Genomic DNA, 6,455 nt, shown 5'->3' with positions numbered 1-6,455 from the left:
CTGTCATTTCTGTATTGTCTGTGAAACACATCACATATGTTTTCATGCTCAGAGAGCGGTTTGAGGGACAGGTGCCGGGTGCTTTCCCCGGGGTTGAGGGGTGACGCGTCTTTATGGACCGGGTGGAAGGTGTTAAGGAGGCCTCAGGTGCGGGCCACCTGATGGGTCATCTCGGCCCTCCGGTGATCCCCAGGCTTCCCCTCCCGTGACACTTCTGTCACCTTGTTCTCTTTCTAAATCTTTTTTCTCTCTCTCTTTTCTCCCCACAACCACTTGCCCCCAGCTCTAAAATGCATAAAACAAAAAGTATGTAGAAGAAAGAAATCCGTAAAGATACTTAAAGATAGAAAATATATTAGATTTTTATGTGGCTGCACATTATGAGTCATGAGTCCTGTTAGCAAGGAGTGTGTAATTTTTATGTCACGTTCGTAAATACGTCTAGGGGCTAATAAGCCAGTAGTGCATCTAATTTATTTCATGTTGGTACTCTCTTACATTTGTCCCATTGGTTACATGGAATTTTAGCGGGGAGAAAAAGGTTATTTTTTTCCCTGTTGGGAGGAGTTTAACAAGGAAAGATCCTTACTAAGAAGGAAGTACATCCACGGCCAGGCTGTGGTTGGGTTGTTTATGGGGTGGTGCCCCTCTCAGTGTGCGTATATAAGGCTTCCACACACACAACGGTTGCTGAACTTGATTTCCTGGTGATGGGAGTGTAAGTAATTATGTCTCGGTGTCTGGTATCACTACAGGAGTGGTGGGATCTTCCTGTCCAGAGAATTCTGCAGATGTCCGTGTTCCAGTTAATAGAGGTTTGCTTTGACCTATTGCCTTTGGGAAAAGCATTCCAGAAAGAGGGAGTTTTGAGCAGTCTTCTGCCTTGCAGGCACTACCAGATAATTGTGGCAAAGGAAGACTATCTTAGAGAGCAGTGTTGCTACCTGTCACGGCTAATAAATGACAATAAGGAAACCATCTTTCACTGAACTGTTGGCAGGAGAACTACATTTAAAAGGCAAAATTTGTGAGTGAAATGATGGGAGCTCCATTTCCCTGACACATCTTATGCTTTCCTTCTTCTTCTTCTTTTTTTTTAAGATTTGTCCTTAAAGACTTCTGAAGCCCAACAAGACCCATGGATTAGCCATCTTTTCCTAAATTACAAATGAAGGAAATAAAGGAACAAGCGTATAAAGAAAAATTGAGAAGAGCTTGAATAAAAATGTAGGCTTGGACGACCAGTGATCTAAATTTCCCGTGGGCCAGGTGTAATTTCTCTCTTCCAATGTCCATATCTACCTGAGGATTAAAAATATTTAGGTCAGGGGTGCCTGGGTGGCACAGCGGTTAAGCGTCTGCCTTCGGCTCAGGGCGTGATCCCGGCGTTCTGGGATGGAGCCCCACATCAGGCTCCTCCGCTATGAGCCTGCTTCTTCCTCTCCCACTCCCCCTGCTTGTGTTCCCTCTCTCGCTGGCTGTCTCTATCTCTGTCAAATAAATAAATAAAATCTTAAAAAAAAAAAAATTTAGGCCAAAGAATGGCTTGTTGCAGAAGGGCCCAAGGGTGCAGAGGACGTAGTTCTCCTATTTGTGACATTGGTAACAAGTTTTAATATTCATAGTTCAGTTGTTTCTGTTTTTTAAAGTACGACCACCTAAAAAATGGCGGTCTCAGCAAGTCATGGGCCAGGGAGCCTTGCCGGTGACTCAGTGGGAGGACTGGAGCTCCAGGCACCAGGCCCCCTGCTGAGTAGAATTACAGCTCACCATTGGCGGAGGCAGGCACAACATCCCTGGGCCCAGGACTTTTTGGGTGCAGGATCACATTCACAGGAAAAAGCTTGTCACGTTTAGACCAATTGCTGGGTGCCCACGAATTCTGAAAAGACCTAGAGGCAGCCCAGTTTTTCCTTCCCGACTCTTGTAGGGGTCTCAGGCCATTTCCCCACGACAGTATATGCATCTCCGAACAGTTATTGAATGTCTCCTGTGCATCACGTGCATTCTCCGGTGGTTCCTAGGTTTTGGCTGGAGACGACCTCGATGGCTAGGTAATAGAATGGTTGTTTCATGAAGCTCAACTTGGCCAACTTTTTTTTTTTTTTTGTCTGATAACCGGATTCATCATTACTTTCTGACTTAACCAAAATGGTACCTCTGGAAGAAAATAGTATTTGGGCTCATTTGTATTTTGAGTAATAAAGTAGTTCTACACCCTGACCCACGAAAGACTATTCTGATTAGAAATTAAGAGTTGATATAGGGGGTAAATCCTTAAGCAGTGATTGAAAAAAAAATCTATCTCCTAAACAAGTTTTCTCATCAACGTGTCCTTAATTACCACTGACCCTGTTACCAGATGGTAACTTCCATATTGAGAGATTTCTGATAATGAGCGTTAGAATTGACATTTTCTACACCTTGTAACCATATACATAATCTGAAGAATACAGAAATGTTTTGATTTTTTCATATAATGATGAGAAGCACAAATGCTGACTTGACATATATTCATATAAAAGTTTTTCCTCTCTCTCGTTTAACTCGACGTCTTGGTGAATCCAAAGGCACTGCTGTAATCACTTTATGGAACAATGTATTGCATTAGTATTTCCAAAGTTTGTTCCAACCCATGTTTTCTTTATAACATCTTCATTATGTTGTTTGATGAGATGGGTCTGCAAGAAGACAGAGGTGCCCAAGGTCAGTCCACCTTCCTGCCAGTTGGGTTTGCCGTGTGGTGGTCTCCAACACAGGACTTTGCCCTCACTGAGGAGCTGCTCAGGAACCTGGCCAGGCCAGCAGCCGGCCCAGGTACAGCAATGCAGACGGCGCCATCTTGCCAAGCTGGCTCTGGCTACCTCTTTGCTAAGCTAGATAAAACGCTGTCCATGTGTCTGTGCACTTTCTCTGGGGTTGAGTTGTTTACTTTTAGTGTCCACATCCTCTGAGTAAGGCCAGGGGGAAACGGACAGGGGGCAGAAATGAATGTCTGCAGGGGTCTGGCTCTTACTCCATTTCCGAGGACGGAGATTTTAAAAGATTTTAAAGGTCCTTCGTTAAATTAAATTGAGTTCAGTATTCCCAAAGAAAATTGGGAGAGGGGTTCTCTACGCCACCTGCTTACCACTCAGTCATGGAATTCCTTGGTGGAGCCCATGCGGCTCACAGGCCTGGAGCCTGGGAAAGGTGCTGCCCCTGTTTGTGGTAGCCAACTGCCAAATCTCTTCTTTCCCACCCCGCGCTCCTTGAACCCCAGTCTATACCTTCACTTGTCTGCTGCTATTCTCGCTTTCTATTTTTAAATACACTTTTTAATGTGGTGTCATGCACGTAAACGTTATCATCTTCAGTGGTTAAGTACATTCATATCTTGCAAGCATCACCACCATCCATCTCCAGAACTCTTTTCATCTTGCAACACTGAAGTTCTGTCCCCATTAAACAGCTAACCCCGCGTTCCCCATTCCTCTCAGCCCCTGGCAACTATCTGCTTTCGGTCTCTGGATTCAGCTACCTTAGGTCCTCATAAAAGTGGAATCACACAGAATTTTCTCTTTGTGACTGGCTTATTTCACTTAGCCAGTAATGCTTCCAGGGTTTATCCGTGTTGTAGCATGTGCCAGAACTTTCCTTTTGAAGGCTGAATAATATTCCACCGTGTAACATATTTTGTATGGTACACATTCTTCTGTTGGTGGACACCTGGATGGTTTCCAGCTTTTGGCCAAATTTTCTCTTGAATGTCCCAGTGTTTCTTTACAACCTGGCATCATCTGCTTGGGCCCCTGAGTGCCTCCCTTCCTACACTAGTCACCTAAACATTCTGGAGGAGTTTATGTATGTATATATATATATATGTATATGTATATATGCGTGTATGTATATGTATATATGTGTATATATGTACTTTCTTTCTTTTTTTAGCAGCTTTTCTAAGAGGCTCCTATACATCTCTCCGATTGAGCTGGGATCCTACCTTCTTTGTAAATTCTCCCCAGGCCTTTCTCAGCTCAAAATGACCTTTTTCTTTGAAATTGTGCAGGAGTTATTGTCAGCAACAATCTTTTTGGCAATGAATCGTGCACTGTTTTATGACATCTCTTCTACAGTCCGGAACTGTTATTGAAACACTTCATTTAACTTCTCACGTTGCTCTCTTCCTGCCATAGTGAGGTGATGAACTCCACCGGAGCAGGTCTCGTGTCTTGCGTGTCCTCGTGCCCCACGGCCTCCCATCCCACCCACGTGTTTGCACTGCGCCTCACACACAGGTATGGAACACACACGTTTAATATTTCTATTTAAAAACGATGAAGCTGATTGCACTTTAATTCAGTGAAGTAGCTGATCAGGAGCCAATTTCCTAAATTATTTTTTTCTCTACTGATTTCCTCGTGAATGTCTTGAAAAAATGGTCAAATAGAGTGTAAGAAATCTTCCTGTTAGCATCCAGGGTTAATGGGCGCATTTATCTTTTGAGAGAGAACGGAGATTACTATTTGAATGTCTTATTTTTAACTTCAGTGTTTCAGAGAAAGCATTCTCATACGTGGTTTTGAATTAGGAATTTGGCAATAATACTTACTCTTGGCAGAACACCCAGAGATGATGTTTCCATTTAAACCCATCTGATTAGAGGATGTCTTGACCTTTTTAGCTCTTAAATCACGACAGAATGCTTACTGTTGCAGGGGTTCTTTATTTTAACTTTTGTTAATGAAAATTGTCCCAGCTTCGGTATTGTTAAAAATGCCATTTGGCCCACGTTTTTAATGGGCATTTTGTTACGGGATTGCTTTCTCCGCACGGCGACGCATGGTATACAGCCTTTCGTATTTATTCTCCTGCCTCTTCCCCATTTTCTCCTGAATAAGCAGGCATGAGTGGTATGCGCGGCTCTAAGTAACAGACACCTGACTCTCAGTGGCTTAAACAAATAGTATATTTTTTCGTCACATAATAAGAAATACAGAGGTAAGCGTTTGGTGGAGTTGGTTCAGCCGCTCAGCAAATACCTGGGCATTTTTATTTCCACTTGGCTATCCTTAGCATTACGGCTTTCGGCTTGTTTTGTCAAGCTCCGGGCGTCTCCATGCAGTGTAAGCATGAGGAGTTGGGAGGTGGGGTGGACGGTCCGTTTATCAGGAAAGCAGAAACTTTCCCAGAAGCCTGAGCAGCGTCCTTAAGTGTTCGCTTCCGGCTCATTGGTCACGTGCAGATCACGTGACCCTCCACAGGTCTCATTGGTCGTGCTCGGATCACATGACCACTTTCCGCTGCAGGGGAGGCTGGCCCGGTACTTGCGGTCCAAGGTCTATAGGGGAGGCTGCCAGGGAGAAGAGAGTTAGTAGCGGCTGTTACTGATGACGTTGGCCACAGTATACACGTTGCTTGGGAAATTGCATCACAGTCCAATTATGCTGTTTTTTTCACATAATAGGTGTTAAAATATTTGTTGAGTTGGAGAGTGTTATCTGCTTCATGGGAATTTTGTGGACCTTTGTGCTGATTTTCAAAGTCCTGTGTAAAAAATTCTTCATTTCTTAGTTGGGCAGAACTATAAAAAACACATGCACCCGTGTATGCACGCACGCAGGCACACACGCACCATTTGAGGGCAAGTTATATAATGGACTTTGCGCCCTAAATACTGTGCCTTTGTTAAGAATAGGGATAACTTCGTACGTATATAACCACAGCATAGCCGTAGTTATGTTCAGTAAACTTAACATTGTTACTTTACCATTCACATTCCAATTTCGTCAGTTGGCTTAAAATTTTTCTTTACAGCACGAAAGTACAGGATCCAGTCTAGAGGTTGGAACTACGTCTAGTTGTGTTGCTTTAGCTTCTTTGACCTGGAACATTCCCACGGTGCACTGCTTATCTTAAGAGAGCCCTTTTCTCCCGCTGTCTTAGACTAAGATTCCCTTGAAGCAGCAGTTTTCAAACTTTTTAGTCTCAAGGTCCCTTTCTACTCTTAAAAGGCCCCTTTCCCCTCCCTCTATTGGGCAAGATAACAAACCAAAAACAAACAAACAAAACTATTGGGCAGGATAAGTAAGTACTAGGGATGGAATGCACAGCACGATGACTCCAGGTAACACTGCTGTGTGACATACAGCAAAGTTTCTAAGACAGTGGATCCTAAGAGCTCTCATCAGAAGGGAAGAAAATTAGTATTTTCCTTGTTAAAAAAAAATTGACCCCAAAGCACTTTTGTTTATGGGGTTATAGCTATCGATATACCATGTTTGAGATTAAAGCAAGCTTTAAAAATGTTTTAATTCATTCCAAATAACAATAATAAACCCTTTGTATGTTAACACAAGTACTTCTTTGAAAAACAACTATTTTCCAAAACAATAAATGATGTTTGGTGAGAAGAGTAGCATTGTCTTTTTTAATGAGTTTAGAAAACAGATTCTCATTTCTGTGAGTGCTTGCTG

This window comes from Ursus maritimus, unplaced genomic scaffold, assembly GCF_017311325.1.
Source record: "Ursus maritimus isolate PB19 unplaced genomic scaffold, ASM1731132v1 scaffold_28, whole genome shotgun sequence".
In the NCBI taxonomy this organism is placed as follows: Eukaryota; Metazoa; Chordata; class Mammalia; order Carnivora; family Ursidae; genus Ursus; species Ursus maritimus.
Note: the sequence above shows the minus strand (reverse complement) of the source record.